The sequence below is a fragment of the Pristiophorus japonicus genome, chromosome 9 (genome assembly GCF_044704955.1).
Source record: "Pristiophorus japonicus isolate sPriJap1 chromosome 9, sPriJap1.hap1, whole genome shotgun sequence".
NCBI lineage: Eukaryota > Metazoa > Chordata > Chondrichthyes > Pristiophoridae > Pristiophorus > Pristiophorus japonicus.
The window spans coordinates 34,321,849-34,347,936 of record NC_091985.1 but is presented as its reverse complement, the minus strand read 5'-3'; the positions used below and the strand labels follow the sequence as shown (position 1 = coordinate 34,347,936).

Sequence of the window (26,088 nt, the reverse complement as noted above, 5' to 3'; positions counted from 1 at the left end):
CCAGATTTAAGTGCCAATAGCCCTTGCACGTTGGCTGTGTTTTGGCTTGGCTCTCTCCCTGTTAACCCCCAAGTCCTTTTGCCACAACATTGGGTAGTGGTTACCAGTTTGGATGGTTCGATGATGCAGTGGAGGTTCCAGTGGGTTCAGGGTGTGATCCATGTGTATGTCCATGGCTACATACATCCATTCCCCCCCCCACCCCCCCAACAGCAAGATCATGCAGCTGGCCCGTTACATTAACATACAGGATCAGACACAGTGCAAGTACAAAGAAAGGAAGAAAAAAAAGTAGTTTGTATCGTGACACCTTGGTTCAGTGACTTACATTTGTTACGTTTTACGGTCGTGCGCCAGGATTGGGTAGATTGCATTCATGGTTCAGTCATGGTCAGTAGTGAGGTAGCAGTACAGGTATGCGAGGGCGCAGGTTCCAGGGTAACCGGACGGGGTCCTAGCTGTCTGATAACGGCGCTGCGCCCCCTGCTAGTGGTGTGGGCTTGGTTCGCTCACCTAGCCAGGACTCAGGGCCTTTGCCGTTGCCTAGCCACAGATGTGTGTGGCCTCCCTGTCCTCCTTTGAAGGCTGCAGGATCTTCTGCCTGCTCTCTAACGGTGTTGGGAACCTGGCTGTTCCAGGTCCCGTTTGGGGAACTCGTTGGTTCTGACCTTTCACTCCTGGACATGGCCGAGGTAGCGACTGGGTCTGGGGGCTGCGCCATCTCCACCCAGGTGGTGGGTAACGGCGGCCGACTGCGCGTATTGGCATCATTTTCGTTTCCAGGTCCATTGCGTATAATGCCATCGGGTGACTGCAATGTGGGATAAACCTGGGGCAGGGTATCAGGATCAGTGCCTTCACCCTCCTGAGGTCGCTGGCCTATAACTTGTGTGGATATCTGGGGCAGGGCATCAGGAACAGCGCCTTTACCCTCCTGAATTCGCTCGCTTGCTACTTTTGGGGACACTCTATTCCCGACATCTCGCAATAACATTTTGTTCTTTACATTAGGAATAGTACCGATATCTTGCAACAACATTTTGTTGACAATCTTAATTGGTTCGTTACATTGATTACCATGCTTACAATGTCTCTTTAAGTTCAGTTGGTTGCAGGTCTCCTTTAAGAGAACCCTGCTGGCTTTACCCCAATCAAATCCTTTGTTGGTCCCTCAGCGTTGCACCTCGTGATATGGCCGCAGCCATCTTATTTTTCAGCTACACTGCACCTCGCTGCAGCAGGGACACCATCTTGCCTCTGTCCTCCAGGTCAACTGCCTTGATCCTTCTCTCCCGCAATTCTGTCAAAAGCTGGAAGAATGCCTGTGAATTCGATCTTCCTCCCCAAGAGTCCTGCCACTGGAGCCGGGAAAGTACTTTTAGGTCGTTCTGGTCGGATCATTGCTACGCAGTCATGATGGACGGTCTGTGTCTCAGGTGCTGCGCTGGGCTGTTCTCTGGTGCCTGGCCCAAGCGAAGGTGAGGTTTTGCTCTGCCTCTGAGCACCGAGGACATCGATTGGTGGAGTGAAGAGATCTTCCCATTTCCACTGGATCTTCCCCATCCACCTTCTTCCGAGTAGCGTTGGACCATCACTTGCAACAATCCACAGAGGTAACTTGCGCACTATCATTATGGATTACACTTACATCCGCACTACCAAGGACTGGGATCAGTTCCTTGGTGTAGGTGTGCAACTTTTCCTGTACTGGAACCAGCTCGGGTCGTTTATCATTCCATAGCCTCTCGAAGGCATCCTGGATCATCACTGACTGGCTCGCTCCCGTGTCCACTTCCATGAAGACTAGAACGCCATTTATCTCGACTTCCATCTTCACTGGAGGACAATCGGTGGTGCAGGTATACACTCCATACACTTCTTCTTGTGGCTGAGCTGCCTCTCTGGCCAAATCATCGGTGGATTCAAAGTCATCTACCGACTCCTCTGCTAGACGGTGAGTTGTATTTCTTTTAAACACGTTGGAGGTGGCCCTTCGTGTTACAGGCTTTGTATACGTACTCAGCAAACTAACACTGGTGAACCCTATGGTTTCCTCCGCAACGCAAGCATGGTGCTACTCGATTAGCACCCCTTGGCGGACTCTGAGTTCTACTGTCTTGCCTGTGAAAGGCACCATTCTGTGTACAGTACTTGCCGGGTTTGAGTCCACAGGATGAATAATTTGCTTGGTGCTGCAGGTCGAGGTCATGAACACCTGACTGATGCTGATGGCCTTCTGCAGGTTGACTGTGGTGTTGGCAGATAATAGCTTGTGAAGGAGGCCCTCTTGGCCAATTCCTATAATGAAGATGTCTCGCAATGCTTCCTTGAGGTGCGTGCCAAAATCACACGGTGCCGCAAGTCTCCTGAGGTCGGCAGCATATTTTGCAATCTCCTGGTCCTCAGGTCTGCGGTGAGTGTAGAATCTGTGCCTGGCCGTGAAGATGCTCTCTTTTGGTTTTAGTTGGTCGCGAATTAGTTCAGTCAGCTCATCATATGTCTTATCCTTGGCCTTCGTGGGTGCCAGCAAGTCCCTGACGAGGCGGTAGACCTCGGGCCCACAACTGGTCAGCAGTATAGCCTTGTGCTTCTCCGCCGATGCATCCGTCTGCCCTGCCAGTTCGTTTGCCACAAACTATAGCTCGAGCCTCTCCGTGAAGGCATCCCAATCATCACCCTCTTTTAGCGAAGTCTTTTAGTGTGCCAAAGGTAGCCATAATCACGTGAAAGTCCGTACTCTCGTCACCAGTTGTTATGTCTGTAATGTACTTATGAAGGACTCCACGAGGCAATGTGTTGTACTCAAACTGTAATGACCTTGGCCCTTTATTCCTAACTCCAGAGTGAGGCAACCGCATGGTGGCTACCCTTTTATACAGCCCCTGCCACCAGGGCAAGAAACCCCGGTCTCCACCAGTTGCACCCTCTTGTGGTGCCAGCATAGCATATACACAATGTAAACCTTATTGAGAGTACATCAGGTAAACAAGTCTCCAGCTTATGCAAATATACAGTGACTATACAGAGTGTATATCTATAGTTTGCATTTTTAACAGATTCAGTGGAGCCTCCCTTGGTGCATTGCTCAATTGTGAGTACGTGTTGCACTGGTGTACACATGACTCTAAGTCCGAGTCAATGCCGGGCCACCAAACATGCGACCGCGCTATAGCCTTCATCATGACTATGCCTGGGTGGGAATTGTGTAAGTCGCGTATAAACGTTTCCCTGCCTTTTTTTGGCAAAACCATGCGATTACCCCATAAGAGACAATCTGACTGGATGGACATTTCATCTTTGCGTCGGTGAAACGGCTTAATTTCATCTTGCATTTCCCCGGGAACGGCTGACCAGCTCCCATTGAGGACGCAACTTTTTACAAGTGATAGCACAGGATCCTGGCTGGTCCAGGTTCTGATCTGGCGAGCAGTGAAGGGTGACCCCTCGCTCTCAAAAGCATCCATGACCAGAAGCAAGTCTGCGGGCTGCGCCATTTCCACCCCAGTAGTGGGCAATGATAGCCGACTGAGGGCATCAGCACAGTTCTCCGTGCCTGGTCTGTGGCGGATAACATAGTCACAGGCGGACAATGTTAGTGCCCATCTTTGGATGCAGGATGAAGCATTGGTGTTTATACCTTTGCTTTCTGAAAACAGCGAAATGAGCGGTTTGTGGTCGGTTTCAAGCTCAAACCAAAGTCCAAATAGGTATTGATGCATTTTCTTAACCCCATATATACATGCTAACGTCTCTTTCTCGACCACTGTTGGCTCTTTCAGCCTTAAACAGACTTCTAGACGCATATGCAACCAGTTGAAGTTTGCCCGATACATTGGTTTGCTGTAACACACAGCCGACCCCATACGAAGATGCATCACAAGCTAGCACTAATTGTTTACACGGGTCATACAGTACAAGTAACTTATTAGAACAAAGTAGGTTTCTGGCCTTCTCAAAGGCTGTCTCTTGAGATTTACCCCAAACCCAGTTGTCACCCTTATGGAGCAACACTTGCAACAGTTCCAACAAAAGTGCTTAACCCGGATAGAAAATTACCAAAATAGTTCAGGAGTCCCAGGAACGAACGCAGCCCCGTCACATTCTGTGGTCTGAGTGCATTCTTGATGGCCTTTATCTTTGAATCCGTGGGTCTGATGCCGTCTGCCGCAATCTTTCTCCCCAAAAATTCTACCTCTGGTGCCAGGAAAACACACTTGGAGTGTTTCAGCCTGAGTCCCACTCTGTCTAGTCGACTTAGAACCTCTTCCAGGTTGTGCAGGTGTTCGGTGGTGTCACGACCGGTGATCAGGATATCATCTTGAAACACAACGGTGCATGGAACCGATTTCTGCAGACTCTCCATGTTCCTCTGGAAGATGGCAGCAGCTGAGCGAATCCCAAAAGGGCACCTGTGGTATATAAACCGTCCTTTGTGCATGTTGATGCACGTCAATCTTTTCGAAGATTCAGCCAGCTCGTGTGTCATGTAGGTGGAGGTTGGGTCTAACTTGGTGAATCACTTCCCCCCCACCCCCGCTAACGTTGCAAACAGGTCATCCACCTTGGGTAGCGGGTACTGGTCTTGTAACGCGACTCGGTTGATTGTTACCTTGTAGTCTCCGCAGATTCTGACTGTGCCATCACTTTTCAACACCGGAACAATTGGACTGGCCCACTCGTTGAACTCGACTGGCTATATGATTCCCTCTCGTTGAAGTCTGTCCAGTTTGATCTCGACTTTCTCCCTCAACATATATGGAACAGCTTGAGACTTGTCTTGAACGGCACTTGCATCGGGGACTAGATGGATCTGCACCTTGGTGCCTGTGAAGTTGCCGATGCTTGGTTCAACTAGTGACGGAAATTTGCTCAGCACTTGGGCGCACGATGCATCATCCACTGAGGACAGTGCTTTGATGTCGTCCCAGTTCCATCGAATATTTCCCAGCCAGCTTCTGCCGAATAGTGTTGGGCCATCGCCTGGTACAATCCACAGTGATAAATCATGCACAGTTCCATCGTACGATACCTTAACTGCCGCACTGCTAATGACTGGTATGAGCTCTTTGATGTAGGTGCGCAGCTTTGTCTGAATCGGGCTCAGTTTGGGCCTTTGTGCTTTGTTGCCCCACAGTTTCTCAAAAGCCTTCTGGCTCATAATTGACTGACTCGCCCCCGTGTCCAACTCCATTAATATCGGAATTCCGTTCAAATTGACTTTCAGCATGATAGGAGAGCTCTTGGTGGTGAAGGTGTGTACCCCATACACTTCTTCCTTGGGTTGAGTTGCCTCTCTTGTTTGTTCTACGCGATCTGCGCCAGATCAATCATCCTCTGCTGACTCTGTCACGTGAGTCGCAGAACTCTTGCACATTCGCTGGAGGTGTCCCATTGTTTCACAGCCTTTGCATACGTAGTGCTTGAATCGACATTGATGGGCTCGATGATTACCCCCGCAGCGCCAACATGGTGCTAACGGATTTGCATTCATGCCCAATAGCGGACTCTGAGTCATCCTAGGTCTTGCAACTGCAGACGTGTAGGCCCTGCCATATGCAGTTCTGCCTACTATCAATGTTATTTTATGCACAATACTTGCCGGTGAGCTTCGATGCTGGGAAGATATCTGTCTGGTATTATCGCTCATGGATATGAATGCCTGGGCTATCGTGATGGCCTTGCTCAGGTCGAGGGATTCGACGGACAGCACCTTGCGAAGAATGACCTCGTGGCCGATGCCAAGCACAAAAAAGTCCAGCAGCATTTCCCCCAAAAATCCAGCAAATTCGCAAGTTCCTGCAAGGCGTCTCAGGTCGGCGACATAACTCACCACGTCCTGGCCCTCGGAGCGGTGGTGCGTGTAGAAGCGATACCTGGCCATTAAGACACTCTCCTTTGGCTTGAGGTGGTTCCGAACTAATGTACACAACTCTGTATATGTCTTCTGCGCTGGTTTCTCCAGTGCTAACAAATTCTTGATATTATTGTGGACCCATACACGGTGAGGAGAAATCGCCCTGCACTTGATTGCTTTATCATCCCCATCCAGCTCGTTGGCCACGAAGTACTGGTTGAGACGCTCAACGAAGGCTTCCCAATCATCACCCTCTACAAATCTCTCTAAAATATCAACAGCAGCCATGACCACGTGAAAGTTCATAATCTGTTACTTGTCGCCAATTGTTAATTATGGAAGAACTCCACAAGACTGAGTACTGTGAGCTAAAACTGATATGATCTAAGTCTGTTTAATACAACTCCAGAGTGCCTAAGCAGCATGGCAGACAATATTTTATACTCCCTTGCACGAGGTGTGCAGGTGACCCTTGGGCCTCCAACAGTTGCGCCCTCTGGTGGCAAATCTTACACAGTTACAATGTTTACATACATAACACATATGACCTACAACGCTGGTCTTACGTATGGGTGGCAGGTTGAAAGCCTGCCCCATTATCCTAGATGCATCTTCTGCCGCAGATTTCTGAATGTTTATGTTGCTATAAGGCTCAACACCACATTTCCTGTTACAACTTGTGAAAGATGAAGATTGCATAAAAATAGATTTGAAACTGAAAGGTCTTAATGGGTTTCAGCCGTGGCTCAATGGGCAGCACCGTCGCCTCTGAGTCAGAAGATTGTGGGTTCAAGTCCCACCCCTCGGACTTAAGCACAAAAATGTAGGCTGACACTGCAGTGCAGTGCTGAGGGAGTGCTGCACTGTCGGAGGTGCTGTCTTTCGGATGAGACGTTAAACGGAAGTCCCATTTGCTCTCTCGGGTGGACATAAAAGATCCCATGGCACTATGTCGAAGAAGATTAGGGGAGTTTTCCCTGGTGACCTGGCCAATATTTATCCCTCAATCAACATCACTAAAAAAAAAACAGACTATCTGGTCATTATCACATGGCTGCCGCATATCCTACATTACAACAGTGACTACACTTTAAAAAGTACTTTGTTGGCTGTAAAGCGCTTTGGGATGGTTGTGAAAGGTGCTATATAAATGCAAATCTTTCTTTCGTCTTTCTGTCATGCCTGATTCCGAGCATCTGGCCAAGTCTTGTAAGGTTTGGATTTTGAATCGGAGCTTTTTTCACTCCTACAGTGAGCTGTGATTTTTAGTACTGAGTCATGGTATCTCCCAGCTAGGTGTTAGCCAATTTCATTTGCCATATCTAACTCAATTTTCCTGTCTGCAACAGGAAATGGCAGCAATAGACTTTCTCCCTCACCCCCAATTATTGTTGATTTCCACTGTAATGAGCCAATCATTTCTTTCGCCGATGACGGCTGAATTCTGTGAATGCTAATGCTTTTGGAGCTCTTATGTTATCCTACAGAACTCAACTAAAAGGAACCATTTAACTAATGGCTCACTGAATGGTTGAACTAATAGCTACGTTATTGCATTAACTCTACGTAGGAAAATGGTCAAGGATAAGCTGACCAAATCAATCACCACGAACAGAACAAATGGCTTTCAAAATGAGGCAGAAATTCCACCGCGGAAACAGGTTGGTCGACCCAGCCAAGGCGCGTTAGTGTTTATCCTAATCTCATGTGCCCACCCTGCTGTTACCTCCATTTATTCTCTTTGCTTCACCCACCTATGTAACCGATCCTTAAATGACATGATCTCTGCTTTAATCGCGAACTCCAGCAGTGCATTCCACAGCCTTACTATCTTCTGTGTAAAAATGTTTCTCAAGCTTTCTGTCCTAAACCTCTCACATTTATTCTTGTATCGATTTCCTCTATTTCTAGACCTTTAATCATTGGAAATCGGCTTGTTCCATCCTGTTCCAACCCATCATAATGTTAAACAACTCTATCGCACCACCCTGTAATCACATCCTGAGGTAACGTTTTAATCTCGAGAAGATTTTACTGGTCAACATTTCAGAAGTTTCTTTTCAGAAGTTTTAATTTAGAAATTTGCAGAGAAAAATCTATAGGTAGGTGTTCCAGATTGTGTTCACATTCAGTTCAGAAAAGAGTCCAACTGTGGTTGTGACATATAAAAAAATAAGGATAGGTGGAGTAGGTTGGGCCTATACACATTATAGCTCAGAAGAATGAGAGGTGATCTTATCGAAACATATAAGATAATGAGGGGGCTCGACAAGGTGGATGTAGAGAGGATACTTCCACTCATAGGGGAAACTAAAACTAGGGGGAATAGTATCAGAATAAGGGGTCGTCCATTTAAAACTGAGATGAGGAGAAATTTCTTCTCTCTGAGGGTTGTAAATTTGTGGAATTCTCTGCCCCAGAGAGCTGTGGAGGCTGGGTCATTGAATATATTTAAGGTGGAGATCGACAGATTTTTAAGCGATAAGGGAGTAAAGGGTTATGGGGAGCGGGCAGAGAAATGGAGCTGAGTCCATGGTCAGATCAGCCATGATCTTATTGAATGGCGGAGCAGGCTCAAGGGGCTCAAATGGCCTACTCCTGCTCCTATTTCTTATGTTCTTATGTAAATAAAGTGTAACTGGGCAAGTTTCTTTTAAAATGTAATTATCTACATGATGTCCTTAGCAGTGACTGGGACTGCAGTGGCATTGGTCGAGGGCAGATGGTGAGAAATAATCATATGATATATTTTTCTCAATTGCATGGCATCATAATATGGCCGCCCTCATTTGATGCGGAAATGCTGAGGCTCATGGATGGGAGATGTGGTCGGGACCTGGTGTTACCAAGCTGCACTTTACCCATCTAGAATTTGGCAGCTTCACACCAATATTGACGCAGAAATGCAGCACCCTGTCTCCAAAATGTTGATGGTAGGAATGCTAAATCCTGCTGGCTTAAAATCTGTGATAACATTCATCAAAAAATAAACAAACTACTGACAAAAAACACAAAGGCAAAATAATTCAGTTGCCTCGAACGCAGAGGGGATCTCATTGAAACGTATAAAATTCTGACTGGGTTGGATAGACTGGATGCGGGGAGGATGTTTCCCCTGGCTGGGACGTCTAGAACAAGGGGTCACAGTCTCAGGACACGGGGTAGGAAATTTAGGACCGAGATGAGGAGAAATCTCTTCACTCAGAGGGTGGTGAGCCTGTGGAATTCTCTACCACAGAAGGCTGTGGAGGCCAAGTCACTGAATATATTTAAGAAGGAGATAGATAGATTTCTAGCCACAAAAGGCATCAAGGGGTATGGGGAGAAAGCGGGAATATGGTGTTGAGATAGAGGATCAGCCTTGATCATATTGAATGGCGGTGCAGGCTCGAAGGGCCGAATGGCCTACTACTGCTCCTATTTTCTATGTTTCTACGTTTCTATGAAGGTAACTTTCACACATGCTCCCAATAAACTGATGCCCTTTTCAATCGAGATTTCCTCAGCCCAGAACATGCTTGACACACAATGCCTGTTTTAAGTGGATGGTCTGAGATATAATTGCTTTTGTTTTCATTTTGTTTCGGCAGAGAGCACTGTAGGCCGGTTGAAGAGGCCAGACAGAAGATGATGCACATCATATAATAGGCGGAGATATGGGAAGAGACTTTCTGGCCTGTGCAGATGGAATATCTACTCCACGTAGGAGATGGGATACCTCTGTCGCAGTTGGTGTTGTGAGGTGGGAGGCAGCAGATTTAGCACGTGGTAGTAACTCATCTCAGTTCTGATCTGTGCACTGAATGGAGGGCGGGGGGGGGGCGGGGAAACTTTGCTTCCAAGTTTACTATTAGCACCAAACTAATTTTATTACTACCTTCAAGTGCATGTTTTTTTTGAGTGACTATCTGAAGCCAAAAACAACAAAAGAGGGATTGCCCTGTCTCCGACTTGTAAAATATTTACTTAACAATACATTGGAACTCCCGAAAAGGGACTTGCTATCAATTGGCGGAGATATTTGGAGAAAAATACACAAAATTACAAGTTAACAGCAGCCTACAATTATTTCAATCAAAAGCATTAAGTGGTGTTTATTTTATTGAGCAAATTACAGGGGGAATAGAAGTTCTCCAAAATGACCTGTGCTGGAGTTGCTGGACAGAGTAAGGATTTCCTCACTTTCTTCCACTGAATGTACATGAAGCTTTAACAAATTGATTTAAAAGATTGCGTGGGTTTTTTAAATCTCCATCTTCCTGTACTGTGGTTCCTTCCTTCATTAGGTTTTCTCCTTGCCGTTTCCTGAACAATATGATTCCAACTGGTCGCCAACCCATTCAACAGCTTGTTGCCTGGTTGCGGTGGGGGTGTGGGGGGGGGGGGGGCGCCTTCATGGACCGGCCCAGGTTGAATTATCTAGTGTTGTTCCTCCCCTTCCTGAGCTTTATCTCTGCCCATGTCTTTACACTTCTTTGGGCAATGCAGCCTAATACAAGAGGGGCGGCCTGCTCCCAGTCCTCTGCGAGTGACAAACTACTAGTAGGCACATGAGAGTAGTACAGGCTGGCTGTAATGTCTTATTTCATGCCACATCTTTTCATAGATAGACATGGAATTTACAGCACAGAAACAGGCCATTTGGCCCAACTGGTCCATGTCGGTGTTTATGCTCCACACGAGCCTCCTCCTACTCCTTTTCATCTAACCCTATCAGCATAACCTTCTATTCTTTTCTTCCTCATGTATTTATCTAGCTTCCCTTTAAATGCATCTATTATATTCGCCTTAACTACTCCTTATGGTAGTAAGTTCCACTTTCTCCTGAATTCCCTATTGGATTTATTGGTCTTATAGTTATGGCCCCTAGTTTTGGTCACCCTCACATGTCTTCTCTATTTCTACCCTATCAAACCCTCTCATAATCTTAAAGACCTCAATCAGTCTTCTTTTTTCAAGAAAAAAAAGCTCCAGCCTGTTCAATTTTTCCTGTAGGGTATAACCTCATTGTAATGATGGTAACATCCTTCTTCCGACTGCAGAACGTATATAACACAATAACGGATTCCACATTCAGGGTGTCTAATTACATTGAAAATTATATACGTTGGTAAGCAGTGAAATGTAGGATAATTGAGGCATTCATTGTGAGCACTTATTTACTGCTTCCAAATGTGTATTCAACTTATACTATTATTAAAATCTCCGTTTTACAGATTTAAAGCTGTGGGGTTGATTTAAGTCAACTGCCCGGCAGAAACCAGGCAGGTAGGCAGTTAGAATGAGCAGGTTACTTACGGTTTACAATGCACCCCATTCCCGCTGTCACAGGACTGAGATGTGAGGAGAGAGTGCAGAGATTCGGGCTTTTCAGGTCTGGAGAAGGTGGAGCCTTCAAATCACTTCGTACTAAACCATGAGAGGAGAATACAAGTTCAAACTGGTTAAAAAGAGAATTTAAGACTGATGTCAGGAAATTCCTCTTTCTACAGACAACGGAGCACATGGAATGGTCTTCTGTGTAGGGTAGCTGAGTCACAAACCCTGAAATCACTTGGATGCTGTGATGGGAGGGGAATTTAAGGTCTTTCTGGTTAGATGCGCTAAGAATGAATCACCTGTATTTATCTTGTGAACTTCTTGGTACCCTAACCTGTGTCCATATTAAGGAGACCTGTATTTCAGATGGGGGGAGGAAGGAGGTCACTGAATTAGCCCCAAAGTAGAAACTGGGCAGAAATAAAAGACAGAATGCTGCAGAGATGGAGAGAGAAAGTGGACAGCCATCAAGAAGAGAATAAAAAAGGCAAAGGAGAACAACAATTTATTAGCAAAGATATGGACAGGTTTGAAAAGAGACTGAGAATGGGTAGATTTTGATATTTCTATATAAAAAAGCAATAGGAAGGGTAAATGACAGACAAGAGTAAGTGAGAAAAATGTTGCCATGGCAATGGGGAGACATGCGTAAACACTGTGAAATAGTTTCAGCATCGGCGCCTGGGATCTATAAATTACAGTCCTCAACAACACTATATTTAAATACCTTATCGTGCAGCCAGTTTAAATTTCTAACTCAGTGGATTTGTAAATATTTACAGAATATGAACACATTTTTAATTTGCAGCTCTTCTGGTAAGCGCCCATAACAGAAACACAACTTTTGCCACCACTTCTGCCTGTGCCCTGCAGGAGCAGGGCCATCGAGGGGTAACTGAAGGTGTGTCTGCCTTTCAGCCAAACACTTGTTGGTATTTTGAGCAGCTGTTCTGGCCCAAGAGCAGGCTTCAAACTTTCAACACAGCTAATGTCCTCCAGTGTTCAGTCATACCTGACCAAAATGGCAAGCGTGTCCTGTATAGTAATAAAGGGTCTCAATTTTAAAACGTCTCCAAGTGTTTCAAATGTTGGACGATCCAAAATGAGTCACAGAACACAAATTTAAAAACTGGCTGCGTGACAAATTATTAAAATCTAATGCTTTTTGGCGGTGCGAGTCTGCGGTAGTTATGGAGACTGAGCGACTCGTAAGAAAGTAGTCCCATGTTCCTGCAGCTGAATAAACTCTCCTAATAATGAGATTCTGGCTGCCAAACAGAATAATAGATACTTGGGAGAGAACTACAGCACTGCAATTCAACTGAGTGGATTCTGATGACATCATGCACTGAAAGGGAGAAGCTTGAATGATGCTTGAAGAGACTTATGAAACAGGAGCTACCCTTGATTAAGTAACAACCTTTAATTCGAGCCCAGGTATTAATAGATGCTGAATAATGCGGCCCCAGAATTCCTGCTCTGTTGCCATAAGTGCGACTGAGCGGAACGGCCTTCCCATCGGCCGTAGTCCCAAGCCATAGACTCCATCCCAAATCCCAGGGATGGGGTCGTTTGCATGGCCAAGGAGAGTGTCCCACACCTATAATTGCCAGCTCTGGTTGGACATAGTCCTGGAGGTGTGATCACATGACCCCCTGCCTCCAACCGCCCGTCTATTGTCGCCTGCCATGTCTGTTCCCACTGCCAATCAGAAAGCGAATAGACTCTTCATTACCCAATTGGACGGTCCTGGACTGTCAGTCAAACAGCCTTTCTTTTCTCCCATCTTTGATACTTTGGGGCCGAAGTTGCCCTTTTTTTTTTAAAGAGCAGTTACGGTGCGGTAATGAATTTCCGCCCAGTCGGGGCAGAATCTCCGACGATCGGGACATTTCCCTCGCGATTTTTTGAGACGGAGAAGGTATCCGCCCCAGTCCTGTGCGATCGGCGAGAGTGACGTCCCCACCCTGGAAGCGACTTTAAAGGCACGCTGCGGTTGGCATCATTGTTGTCGGCCAAATTGTTATTGAGTGTCGATGCTTTGAACATTTATCCTCTAAATTAGGATTCAACGATTCCTGAGCCTCGCTTTGCACAGCCTGCAATACCGAACCTTGCTCCAAGAGCTAGCATTGGCAGAGTAGGCCACTGCTTGCAAATAATGGGGTCAGTCCTGGCAGTCGACCGCCTCCTCCACATTGTGCACAGCAGGGTGGCTCACAGAAGGGAGTGGTGCTCCCAACTACAGATGCCGAGGCAGCGGGAGAGGGACCCACATAGGTTGGGACAGCGAGATGGAGAAGACCACGCAGGTGGTCATATACCTGCACATACAGAAGGACGCTGGGAAGGACGCGAAGAAGGGCATGCAGCGAGGAGGAGAGTCAGGGACGCCGACACCCAGAGGGAGAGGGAAAGGGACATGAGAGGAGGAGGCAGCATCAGCAGCAGGTGGATGTTTGCCAGCACCAGGATGCAGAGGGCCAGGAGCAGCACGACCAGGGGACAGAAGGGGATGGGGAAGGTGGTAGAGGAAGACGCAGACACAGATGTGGTGGCAGAAGGCGCTATGGTCCATGAGTCTTCCGACAGCAGTTTTCCTGCATGGATCTCACTGATGACCAGTGTCTGCGGAGACTGCGATTCAGGAAAGACATGGTGACGGAGCTGTGCCATCTCCTCCAACTGGACCTGCAGCCTGAAACAAGGGTGAGGACGGCTCTCTCAGTGGCATCAAAGGTCACCATTTCCCTGAATTTATATGCCACTTGATCTTTCCAAGGGGCCACAGCAGACATCTCAACCTCTCCCAACATGCCTCACATTGCTCCATCCATCAGGTCACTCTTATGTATGGAGAAAGAGTCAGACTGAACACTGTGAGCTCAAAGTAAAGTGACCAAAGTAAAGTCTTTTATTGCAGGTCTCCAGAGTGCTTCTCCAACCTGTGAGACTTAAATACCTGTGCGCCCAAGGAATTATGAGATTCCTTGGGACTCCAGGGGATGAGCCCTCTGGTGACTGTACAGAGTAAATACAAGTATACATATATAACACACCCCCTCTCTCCACCCCCCCCCCCCCAAAGTCAATAGTGTAACTATTTACAATGTCAGTTGATCTGGGGCCCTTCTTGCCCTGGTTGATCGTCTCGGTGTGAAAGCTGGTATTGTTGAATCATTTGTTGGGCCCTCGCTGGGCTGCTGTGCAGCTGGCCTTGCTGGGCTGCCTGGTGTGTTGGGTCCTGCTGGGCTGCTGTGGATGATGGGTTCTGCTTCGTGGTCAACCATGGGGCCGGTTGTCACTGGTGTGTATGTTGGGGGATCAAAAAAGGTAGGGTCCAAGGTGGGTTGCTCAGGATAGTCTGTGAATCTGAGTTTGATTTGGTCCAAGTGTTTCCGGTGAATGAGTCCATTTGAAAGTTTGACCCGAAACACCCTGCTCCTCTCTTTGGCCACGACAGTGCCGGGAAGCCACTTGGGACCTTGTCCATAAGTTAATACAAATACAAGATCATTGATTTCAATCTCGCATGACACATTTGTGCTATCATGGTATGCACTTTGTTGAAGCCGCCTGCTCTCTACCTGTTCATGTAGATCAGGGTGAACTAACGAGAGCCTTGCCTTAAATGCTCTTTTCATGAGCAGTTCAGCAGGTGGGATCCCAGTGAGCAAGTGTTGTCTCGTGCGGTAGCTAAGCAGGACTCGGGATAGGCGAGTCTGCAGTGAGCCTTCAGTTACTCTCTTCAAGCCTTGCATGATGGTTTGTACTGCTCTCTCTGCCTGACCATTGGACGCTGTTTTAAACAGGGCAGATGTGACTTGTTTGATCACGTTGCAGGTCATGAATTCTTTGAACTCAGCACTGGTAAAACATGGCCCATTGTCACTCACCAGGACGTCAGGTAAACCGTGAGTGGCAAACATGGCCCACAGGCTTTCAGTAGTGGCAGCGGATGTGCTAGCCGACATTATCTCACATTCAATCCACTTGGAGTACGCGTCTACAACCACAAGGAACATTTTGCCCAAGAACGGGCCTGCATAGTCGACGTGTACCCGAGACCACGGTTTGGAGGGCCAAGACCATAAACTTAGGGGCGCCTCCCTGGGTACATTGCTTAACTGCGAGCATGTATTACATCTGTAATAGCAGGAGGAGGAGATTCAGGAGGATGAGGAGCAGAAGGAGGAGGAGGAGGCACAGGAGGAGGACATTCCGGAGGAGGACATTCCGGAGGAGGAGGTTCAGGAGGAGGACGTTCAGGAGGAGTGGGAGCAGGAAGAGGGGGAGCAGGAGGGGCACATTCAGGAGGAGTTCAGGAGGACGAGGTTCAGGAGGACGAGGTTCAGGAGGAGGGGGAGCAGGAGGAGGCTTCATGACCATGCAGGAGGCAGCCTTGCCATCCTGATCCTGCAAGGGACATCCGAGACATTCCCATTGCTGCTCGTTTCCACTAAGTTGGTTGCCATTTTCAGCTTCATCTGTGCATCCCCATGGCCACACCAAGGACCTATTTCCCTCAGCAGAGGGGTCAACAAGCAGGGGGCATAGATTTATGGTAGGAGGTTTAGAGGGGATTTGAGGGAAAATTTCATCACCCAGAGGATGGTGGGGGTCTGGAGCTCACTGGCTGAAAAGGTGGTAGAGGCAGGAACCTTCACCACATTTAAAAAGTACTTGGATGTGCACTTGAAGTGCTGTAACCTACAGAGTCAGCATGGTCTTATGAAAGGGACATCATGTTTGACAAATTTGCTGGAGTTCTTTGAGGATGTAATGAGCAGGGTGGATAAGGGGGAACCAGTGGATGTGGTGTATTTGGATTTCCAGAAGGCATTCGATAAGGTGCCACATAAAAGGTTACTGCACAAAATAAAAGCTCATGAGGTTGGGGGTAATATATTGGCATGTTTCGAGGATTGGCTATCAATGAGAAAACAGTGAGTCGTGATAAGTGGGTAATTTACCGGTTGGCAAACCGTGACCAGTGGGGTGCCGTAGGAATCGGTGCTGGGTCCTCAACTATTTACAATCTATATTAATGACTTGGATGAAGGGACCGAGTGTAATGTAGTCAAGTTTGCTGATGATGCAAAGATGGGTGGGAAAGCAAATTATGAGGAGGACACAAAAAAATCTGCAAAGGGAAATAGACAGGCTAAATGATTGGGCAAAAATTTGGCAAATGGAGTATAATGTGGGAAAATGTGAGGTTATCTACATTGGCAGAAATAATAGAAAAGCAAATTATAATTTAAATGGAGAAAAATTGCAAAGTGCTGCAGTACAGAGGGACCTGGGGGTCCTTGTGCATGAAACACAAGAAGTTAGTATGTAGGTACAGCAAGTAATTAGGAAGGCAAATGGAATGTTGGCCTTTATTGCAAGGGAGATAGAGTATAAAAGCAGAGAAGTCCTGCTACAACTGTACAGGGTATTGGTAAGGCCACACCTGGAGTACTGTGTACAGTTTTGGTCTCCCTATTTAAGGAAGGATACACTTACATTGGAGGCTGTTCAGAGAAGGTTCACTGGGTTGATTCCAGAGATGAGGGGGTTGACTTATGAGGATAGGTTGAGTAGGGTGGGCCTATACACATTGGAGTTCAGAAGAATGAGAGGTGATCTTATTGAAACTTATAAGATAATGAGGGGGCTTGACAAGGTGGATGCTGAGAGGATATTTCCACTCATAGAGGAAACTAAAACTAGGGGACATAGTCTCAGAATAAGGGGCCGCCCATTTAAAACTGAGATGAGGAGATATATCTTCTCTCAGAGGGTTGTAAATCTATGGAATTCTCTGCTCCAGAGAGCTGTGGAAGCTGGGTCATTGAATATATTTAAGGTGGAGATAGACAGATTTTTGAGCGATAAGGGAGTAAAGAGTTATGGGGGGCGGGCAGGGAAGTGGAGCTGAGTCCATGATCAGATCAGCCATGATCTTATTGAATGGCGGAGCAGGCTCGAGGGGCCAAATGACCTACTCCTTGTCATGTATACACATGCTGATTGTAGCCACCAGATGGTGTCATTGTTGGAGGCTACTGAGCAGCACGCACATGGTGCTGCTCTGGTATAAAAGGCCAGCCATTTCGTGAGTCAGGCACTTTGGGCCTAACTAAAGCAGAAGCAAGGTTGTACCTTGCTTAGTTAAACAGTACTCAGTTTGAACCTTTATTGCATACATAACATTTGGCGACAAGAATGTAAGAACCTTTGTTTGCAAAATGAGCACGATTGGATTTTTAGAGCGATTCGTGGAGGGAGAAGATTGGGCAGAGCTTGTGAGCTGTTTGAACCAGTACTTCGTGGCCAACAAAATGGAGGGGGTCAGCGATGCAGATCAGCGCCGGGCCGTGTTCCTCATTATGTGCGGTTCAAAGATCTACGGTCTGATAAAGAATCTACTCATGCCTAGTGATCCAACAGGGAAAACATATGAGGAGTTGTGTACATTGGTATGGGAGCATCATTGGTATGGGAGAGACGACGGCATCATCATCTCGAGATACAGGTTTTATACACACGTTCAATCGGAGGGCCAGAGCGCGGCGGAATTCGTTGCCGACCTGCGACGTCTAGCGGGACCGTGCAAGTTCGGGACATTGTTGCTGCGGGACTTCTTTGTTATTGGTATCAACCACAAGGTGATCCTGCGCAAACTTCTGGCTGTGGAGGAGTTGGATTTAAAAAGGGCCATCCCGATCGCTCAATCATGTATGACGACGGGCAGGAGTTTAAAGTAAATATCGGTGAAGAACCGAACCTTGGCAAGTACTGTAAATGCGATTGATACGGCGTTTGGCAGAGCAGCACATGGCAGGGCCTATCCGGCTGTTTTCGCGAAACCTGTGGCTGCCCAAAGTCCGCCAGTGGGAATGTATCCGACTTCTCCGTGTTGGCGTTGTGGGGGAAATCATCGGCACCAGCAGTGCCGATTTAAGCAATATAGTTGCAAAGGCTGTTTGAGAGCGGGACATCTCCAGCGCAAGTATCTGCAGATGAGCAAGCAAGCTGCGACACACCACGTGGAGGATGAGAGTCAGACTAGCGTGGATCCGGATATGCAATCCGAGATGCCAGAGGAGGAAGTGTAGGGACTGCCTATGATGATGATAACCAAGAATAAACCAATTATGATTAAAGTGAAGTTTAACGGGATACCGGTATCGATGGAACTGGTCACTGGAGCGAGTCAATCGATCATGAACGAGAGGGCATTTAATAAGTTGTGGGATACTAAGACTGTGAGGCCCAGGCTGAGCCCTGTTAACGTCAAGCTGTGCACGTACACCAAAGAACTGATAATGGTGATTGGCAGTGCACAAATTAATGTGTCGTATAATGGTGCAGTTCACGTGTTACCGCTGTGGATTGTTCCAGGCAGCGGCCCAACGCTGCTTGGCAGGAGTTGGTTGGAGAAAATCAGATACAACTGGAACGACATAAAGGCGTTGTCGTCAGAGGAAGATACATGTGCCCAAGTATTGAGCAAGTTCCCCTCTCTGTTCGAACCGGGTATCGGCAACCTCACGGGAGCCAAGGTGCAGATCCACGTGGACTCAGATGCAAGACCCGTCCATCAGAAAGCTCGGGCAGTGCCGTATATGATGAGGGAGAAGGTCGAAATTGAACTGGACAGACTCCAGCGTGAAGGGATCATATCACCGGTCGAATTTAATGAATGGGCCAGCCCCATTGTTCCTGTGCTGAAAAGTGATGGCACAGTCAGAATCTGTGGAGACTACAAGGCTACAATCAACGCGGTTCGAAACAAGATCAGTACCCATTACCGAAGGCTGATGACTTGTTTGTGATGCTAGCCGGAGGGAAGTCGTTCACAAAACTGGACTTGATATCGGCCTATATGACGCAGGAGTTGGTCGAGACATCGAAGAGACTTATGCGCATTAACACGCACAAAGGACTGTTTATTTACCACAGGTGCCCATTTGGAGCAATATTTCAGAGGAATATGGAAAGTCTAATGATGTCCGTTCCCAGAATCGTCGTGTTCCAAGATGACATCCTGATCACAGGTCGTGACTCCAAGAAACATCTGAACAACCTGGAAGAGGTTCTACATCGTCTGGACAGAGTGGGACTCAGACTGAAATGCTTGAAGTGCGTCTTCATGGCACCGGAGGTCGAATTCCTCGGGAGGTAAATCGTCGCTAATGGCATCAGACCTACTGACGTGAAAACCAAAGCCATCAAGAATGCACCCAAGCCGCAGAACGTGATGGAGCTGCGATCGTTCCTGGGTCTACTCAACTACTTTGGTAACTTCCTACCTAAATTGAGCACCTTACTTGAACCACTGCACATGCTGTTGAGAAAAGGCAACAACTGGGTGTGGGGTGCATTGCAAGACAGAGCTTTCGAGAAAGTCCCCAATCTGCTTTTCTTGAACAAGTTGCTAGTACATTATGACCCATGTAAACGTTTAATTTTGGCCTGTGACGCATCGTCATATGGAATTGGTTGCATGTTACAACAAGCCAATGAGTCGGGGAAACTTCAACCTGTCGCATATGCATCCAAAAGTTTGTCGAAAGCAGAAAGAGCCTACAGTATGGTAGAAAAAGAAGTTTTAGCGTGTGTGTACGGTGTTAAAAAAATGCATCAATACCTGTTTGGTCTGAGGTTTAAATTAGAGACCGAGCACAAGCCGCTCATTTTGTTATTTTCCGAGAGCAAAGGTATCAATACCAACGCTTCATCCCGCACCCAAAAGTGGGTTCTGACATTATCTGCCTATGATTATGTGAGCAGCGTGCAGCGGCCCGGCACCAGCCTGCAAGACCATCAGCAGGCCGGGGCCAGCAGAGGGAGCAGCGTGCGGTGGCATACCACTGCAGGAGGGCGACGGCTGCGAAGCCAGGTCACTGATTGCAGTGCGGACAGGCACAGCAGGAGGGGCGAAGGAGTGGCAAGAGTTTGTAGAAGGAAGTGACCGGGGCCCAGGAGGGGCGTGAGTCTGGGGCCCAGAAGGGGTGAAGGCCCAGGGGCAGCACGGGCCAGCCCACACTGCTATAAGTGTGCGTGCTCGGTGTGTGCAGCAGAGCTGGTCTCCAGTCGTCTTGGTTAATCCTTGCCACAGGACCAAGACCTAGTTCTGTCAAGCCCGTGTGGTGGCTGGTGTGCAACGCTCACCACACGTTAATAAAATCCAAGCACAGGCATCTTCCACCCTCCAAGATGTAGTTCGGGATCTGGAATATTAGGTCCTTCATTGGAACACCTGTGAACTCATCCCTTTTTGGCGTGGAAGCAAGTCATCCTCGCTTCGAGGGACTTCCTATGATGATGATGATGTTTATGTCATTCGCCACAGACCTGGCACAGAGAATTGTGCCGTTGCTTTGAGCCAGCTGCCGTTACCCACACCAGAGTTGGAAACGCCACAACCGACAGATTTAATGTTAATCATGGATGCTTTTGAGAGTGAAGGTACCCCTGTCACGGCTCAACAAGTTAAGACCTGGACCCGATATTATCAGTGGTAAAGGGTTGCATCCTCAAAGGGGATTGGTCTGCCATACCTAAGCAAATGTGCGAGCAGGCCAAACCGTACATTCGTCGCAAGGACGAACTGTCTTTTTAAGCAGATTGCATATTGTGGGGCAATCGAGTTGTAATGCCTAAGAAAGGGAGAGAGAAGTTTGTGTGTGAGTTACACAGCACACATCCTGGTATAGTGATGATGAAGGCCATCGCCAGGTCCCACATATGGTGGCCAGGAATTGATTCTGAGCTGGAAGCATGTGTGCATCAGTGCAACACCTGCATACAGCTCAGCAAAGCACCAGCGGAATCACCGCTGAGTCTGTGGTCATGGCCATCCAAACCTTGGTCCAGGATTCATGTAGATTTTGCAGGTCCCTTCCTGGGCAAGATATTTTTAGTGGTGGTGGATGCTTATTCGAAGTGGATAGAATGCATAATCATGTCATCCAGTACGTCCACGGCAACCATAGAGAATCTCAATGTCATGATCGCGACACATGGTCTGCCTGACATAGTGGTGAGCAACAATGGGTTGTGCTTCACCAGTCAGGAGTTTCAGGAGTTTGTAAAATGTAACGGCATAAAACATGTAAGGTCAGCACTGCTCAAGCCTGCGACCAACGGGCAAGCAGAACGTGCAGTACAAATTATCAAGCAAAGCATGAGGAGAGAGTAACCCAAGGGTCACTGCAGACCCGCTTGTCCTGCATACTGCTGAGTTACAGGACAGGACCCCACACACTCACAGGGGTCTTGCCTGCTGAACTCATGATGAAAAGCGATCTTAAGAGCAAGTTATCTTTTGTACACCTGGATTTAAGTAATCATATTGAATACAGAAGACTGAGTCAACAAGGGCACCACGATCGCGCAACTGTGTCACGCGAGATTTCTGTTAATGATCCTGTATATGTGTTGAACTATGGTCAGGGTCCCAAATGGATCGCTGGTAAGGTCATGGCCAATGAGGGCAACAGAGTATTTGTTATTAAGCTCAAGATTGGGCAAACTTGCAGGAAACACATGGATCAAACAAAGCTGAGGCACACTAGACGAGTCAGTGCAGTCGGATGAAGAAACCATCAACGACCAACCAACCTACCAGCAGTCTTCAGTGGACTCGAGGGTCATCAGTGAACCCGGAATTTCCATCATGGACTTGTTCAATAAAAATGGACTTGCAATTCTTGAAATGGCCACTGCTACCTCCAACAAGTCAGCCATCCAGCCAGCAGTCACAACAGACCCCGCACATTCACCCAAGGCCGGAATCGAACTGAGATGGTCAACCCGGGAGCGTAAAGCACCGGACCGTCTCAACCTGTGAAAGACTGTGATAAGATCTCAGAGGGGGGTATTGTCATGTAAGTACATGCTGTTTGTAGCCACCAGATGGTGTCATTGTTGGAGGCTGCTCTGGTATAAAAGTCCAGCCATTTTGTGAGTCAGGCACTTTGGGCCTAAATAAAGCAGAAGGTTGTACCTTGCTTAGTTAAACAATACTCAGTTTGAACCTTTATTGCATACATAACGCTCCTGCTCCTATTTCTTATGTTCTGATGTTCTTATGTAGGGCTACGGACCAAGAGCTGGAAAGTGGGATTAGGCTGGATAGTTCTTTTTTGACTGGCACAGACATGATGGGCCAAAATGGCCTCCTTCCGTGCTGTAAATTTCTATGATTCTATGATAGTAAAGTTTCAGATAAACATTTATAAACAATAACGTGCAGCAACATCAACATTTTCAATCACTCTTGTGCATTTCCTTATAACCCCTCTTCCGTCTACTTACTATACAACTGTGCCGCAGTGACTCCCCTGTGGCTGCAGCATGGCTGTGGGAAGGCTGCTCTGTTTCACCTCCAGACACTACACATGTCTCTGCAGGACGCCCTCGACCAGCTCTGGCCTTGGAAGGGCCGGCTGCGGACTGGCCCACCTCAGCCTCGGAGCGAGCACTCTGGATTGGCTGGGTGCAAGCCATGGCTGGTTGCAATGACGGAGTGGTAGGGGTGGGATTGGGAATGCTGTGATCCTGAGAGCACAGCACATTCCGGCTCCAATGACCCGGCACCACTCCCCTGGGGCAGCACCTCAGCATCCCCACCGATCTGCTGGAGCACAGTTGGGTGGGCTGCTGCGACACCCAGTGGACTGTGGTGGACCCAGCGGCAATGGCAGCAGTCAGAGCTTGCGTGACATCGAGCTGAGACTGCATGAGAGCAGACACAGACTCGCTGCCACCAGACACTGACTGCATGACAGCAGTAAGATGCTTTGTTGCCTCTTGCTGACACTGTGTAACAGCATTCTGAGCTTCCTCACCAGCAACCATCCCCTCCATTACAGCACTAAGACGTTGGGCCTGTGCTGTAATGGCAGCTGCCTCATCGCCCATGACACGCGTCATGAGATCTGGATCCGTACGGTCACCCTGGTAGTCCAACATCGTCTGTACACTGGCAATGATGGGCTCCATGGTGTGTGCAGAGCTGTCTGCAATGTGGGAGGCGGACTCCTCCATGCTCCTGACCACTTGCGATAGGCTTTCGAGCACCCTTGCCATTGCCCCGAGCATCTCCGAGTGCATGGCCAGCACCCTTTGTTCGAAGTGATGCACCAGGGCCTAGCGGGCTGCAGCATGGTCAAGGGCGAAGGAAACCTCGGGAGCCAACTCTCCAGAGGGGGAGTTTACAGGCGGGTTCTGCTGGACAGGACTCAAATGAGCAGGTTGGGCCTCTACTCATTGGAATTCAGAGGTGATCTTATCGAAACGTTTAAGATTATGAGGGGACTTGACAAGGTGGATGCAGAGAGGATGTTTCCACTGATGGGGGGAGACTAGAAGTAGGGGGCATGATCTTAGAATCAGGGGCCGCCCATTTAAAACTGAGATGAGGAGGAATTTCTTCTCTCAAAGGGTTGTAAATCTGTGGAATTCGCTGCCTCAGAGAGCTGTGGAAGCTGGGTCATTGAATAAATTTAAGACAGAGATAGACAATTTCTTAACTGATAAGGGAATAAGGGGTTATGGAGAGCGGGCAGGGAAGTGGAGCTGAGTCCATGATCGGATCAGCCATGATTGTATTAAATGGCGGAGCAGGCACGAGGGACCATATGGCCTACTCCTGCTCCTATTTCTTATGTTCTTATGTTCTTATGAAGCCCTATCTGTAGATATGGCTTCTGCATTCAAAATCCATGCCTGTAAAGCTTTGGAAGCTATCATATTTTGGATTAATTTTCTTCAGGCATGAAGGAAGCATAGAGGGAATTGTAAGGCAGAATATTATTAGAAGTATCAGGAACTGAAATAAAAATGTGACTAAAGCATACTGCTACAACATGGACCTTGTGTTTTGCATGTGTAACAGAGGTCAGGTAATATATAATATCATTGATATAATATCTGCAGGTTGTGGTCTCTTGAGAAAATGTCCTTTTTCTCAACAGCCTGCTTATTCAATGTCTTTAGTGTTGAACCGTCCTCAAAGCCATCACTTCTGTAGTAAAGGTTGTTGGTCCAGAATTTCCATGGAGGTTTCCCTTTGGTGTTCTGCCGATCTCCCGCTGAAGCTACAGCTGAACATTGGGACAACGCCCATGGAAATTCAGGGCTGTTATTTGTAGCCACAACTTGCTGACCTCTGTGCTTAATCGACAGAGGGACAGGCAGAGAAAGAGAGAACAAGATGTTGGTGCACTGAAAAGACGAGCAATTAAAAACACATCTGCAGAAACCCAATGCAGATCATGTCTGGGGAAACGCCTGTTACACAGTGGAAAGAAGACGCACCTACTCCCCTTGGCAACCAGATGGATGGGGGGAGAGGGAAGAGGGTGAGATGGGAAGGAAAGGTCAGAAGGTAAGTGGAGAAAGACTGGGAAGATGGGTAGGGAGATTGTGGGGAGAAAAGAACGGAGGAGTAAGATGTGGAGAGAGGCAGATGGCGGGGGAAGAACAACAAATAGAATAAGTCGCAAAGAAAGGTGTGCGGGAGAGAAAGGGGGAGAGTTGTGGTTGGAAGAAATAGGAATAGAGAGAGGTTTTTGGGGTATTGTGAAAGAAGAAAGTTTTTGTGTGTGACAGCAAAAGAAGACTCTATGAAAGGCTACGGGGACTATTGTTTAAGGTTGGGCACAAGGTTAGAATGAGAACCCTTTATAACAGATTCTAATGTAACCACTGCACGGAGATAGTGTACTCAACTGGGAATAGAAAGAAGTTTAGTCCACATTTGTGCTGGGCTGCACATAATGCGGGAGTGTATGATCTTGATATCGGATGGATGAATTACGAAGGGTTCCATTCCCCAACCCCAGCACTAACATCCCAGACCTTGATGAGCACACAGTCATTTACATTGGGTGGACATTAAGTTGGATAATAACTTCTACTTAGTACATCATCATTGACGTTCAACGGCAGTACCATCACCGAATCCCCCACCATCAACATCCTGGGGGTCATCGTTGACCAGAAAGTTAACTAGACCAGCCACATAAATACTGTGGCTACAAGAGCAGGTCAGAAGCTGGGTATTCTGTGGCAAGTGTCTCACCTCCTGACTCCCGCAAAGCCTTCCCACCATCTACAAGGCACAAGTCAGGAGTGTGATGGAATACTCTCCACTTGCCTGGATGAGTGCAGCTCCAACAACACTCAAACAGCTCGACACCATCCAGGACAAAGCAGCCCGCTTGATTGGCACCCCATCCACCACCTTCAACATTCACTCCCTCCACCACCAGCGCACTGTGGCTGCAATGTGTACCATCTTCAAGATGCACTGCAGCAGCTCGCCAATGCTTCTCCTACAGCACCTTCCAAACCTGTGACCTCTACCATCCAAAAGGACAAGGGCAGCAGACATATGGGAACACCACCACCCCAAGTATCCCTCCAAGTCACACACCATCCTGACTTGGAACTATATCACCTGGATCAAAATCCTGGAACTCCCTCCCTAACTGTGGGAGTACCTTCTCCAGAAGGACTGCAGCGGTTCAGGAAGATAGCTCACCACCACCTTCTCAAGAGCAATTAGGGATGAGCAATAAATGCTGGCCTTGCCAGTGACACCCACATCCCATGAACGAATCAAAAAAAATGTGCGGTGCTTGAACTGCATGATTATAAATGTAGGAGACTGCCAATGTTCAAGACAGCTGTTCTGACATTGATTAGTATACCTGGTTAGGGTCATAGATCAGTAGTTATAATATTGATTCACAGTCAGCAGTACCTGATTTATACTTGATCAAAGACGGAGACATAGAAACATAGAAACATAGAAAAAATAGTGCAGGATTAGGGATTCGGCCCTTTGAGCCTGCACCACCATTCAATAAGATCATGGCTGATCATTCCCTCAGTACCCCTTTCCTGCTTTC

The 26,088-nt window shown here is 47.6% G+C and overlaps 1 long non-coding RNA gene across 2 annotated transcripts in view; it reads left to right on the top strand.

Moving 5' to 3' along the window:
* LOC139273007 (uncharacterized) overlaps positions 1 to 26,088 on the top strand; it is a 90,722-nt gene that overhangs the window by 48,621 nt on the left and 16,013 nt on the right. For both annotated transcript variants that reach the window (XR_011594998.1, XR_011594999.1), the window contains one exon: positions 9,445 to 9,596. This is a non-coding gene — a long non-coding RNA (uncharacterized lncRNA). The remainder of the gene's footprint in view (positions 1 to 9,444; positions 9,597 to 26,088) is intronic.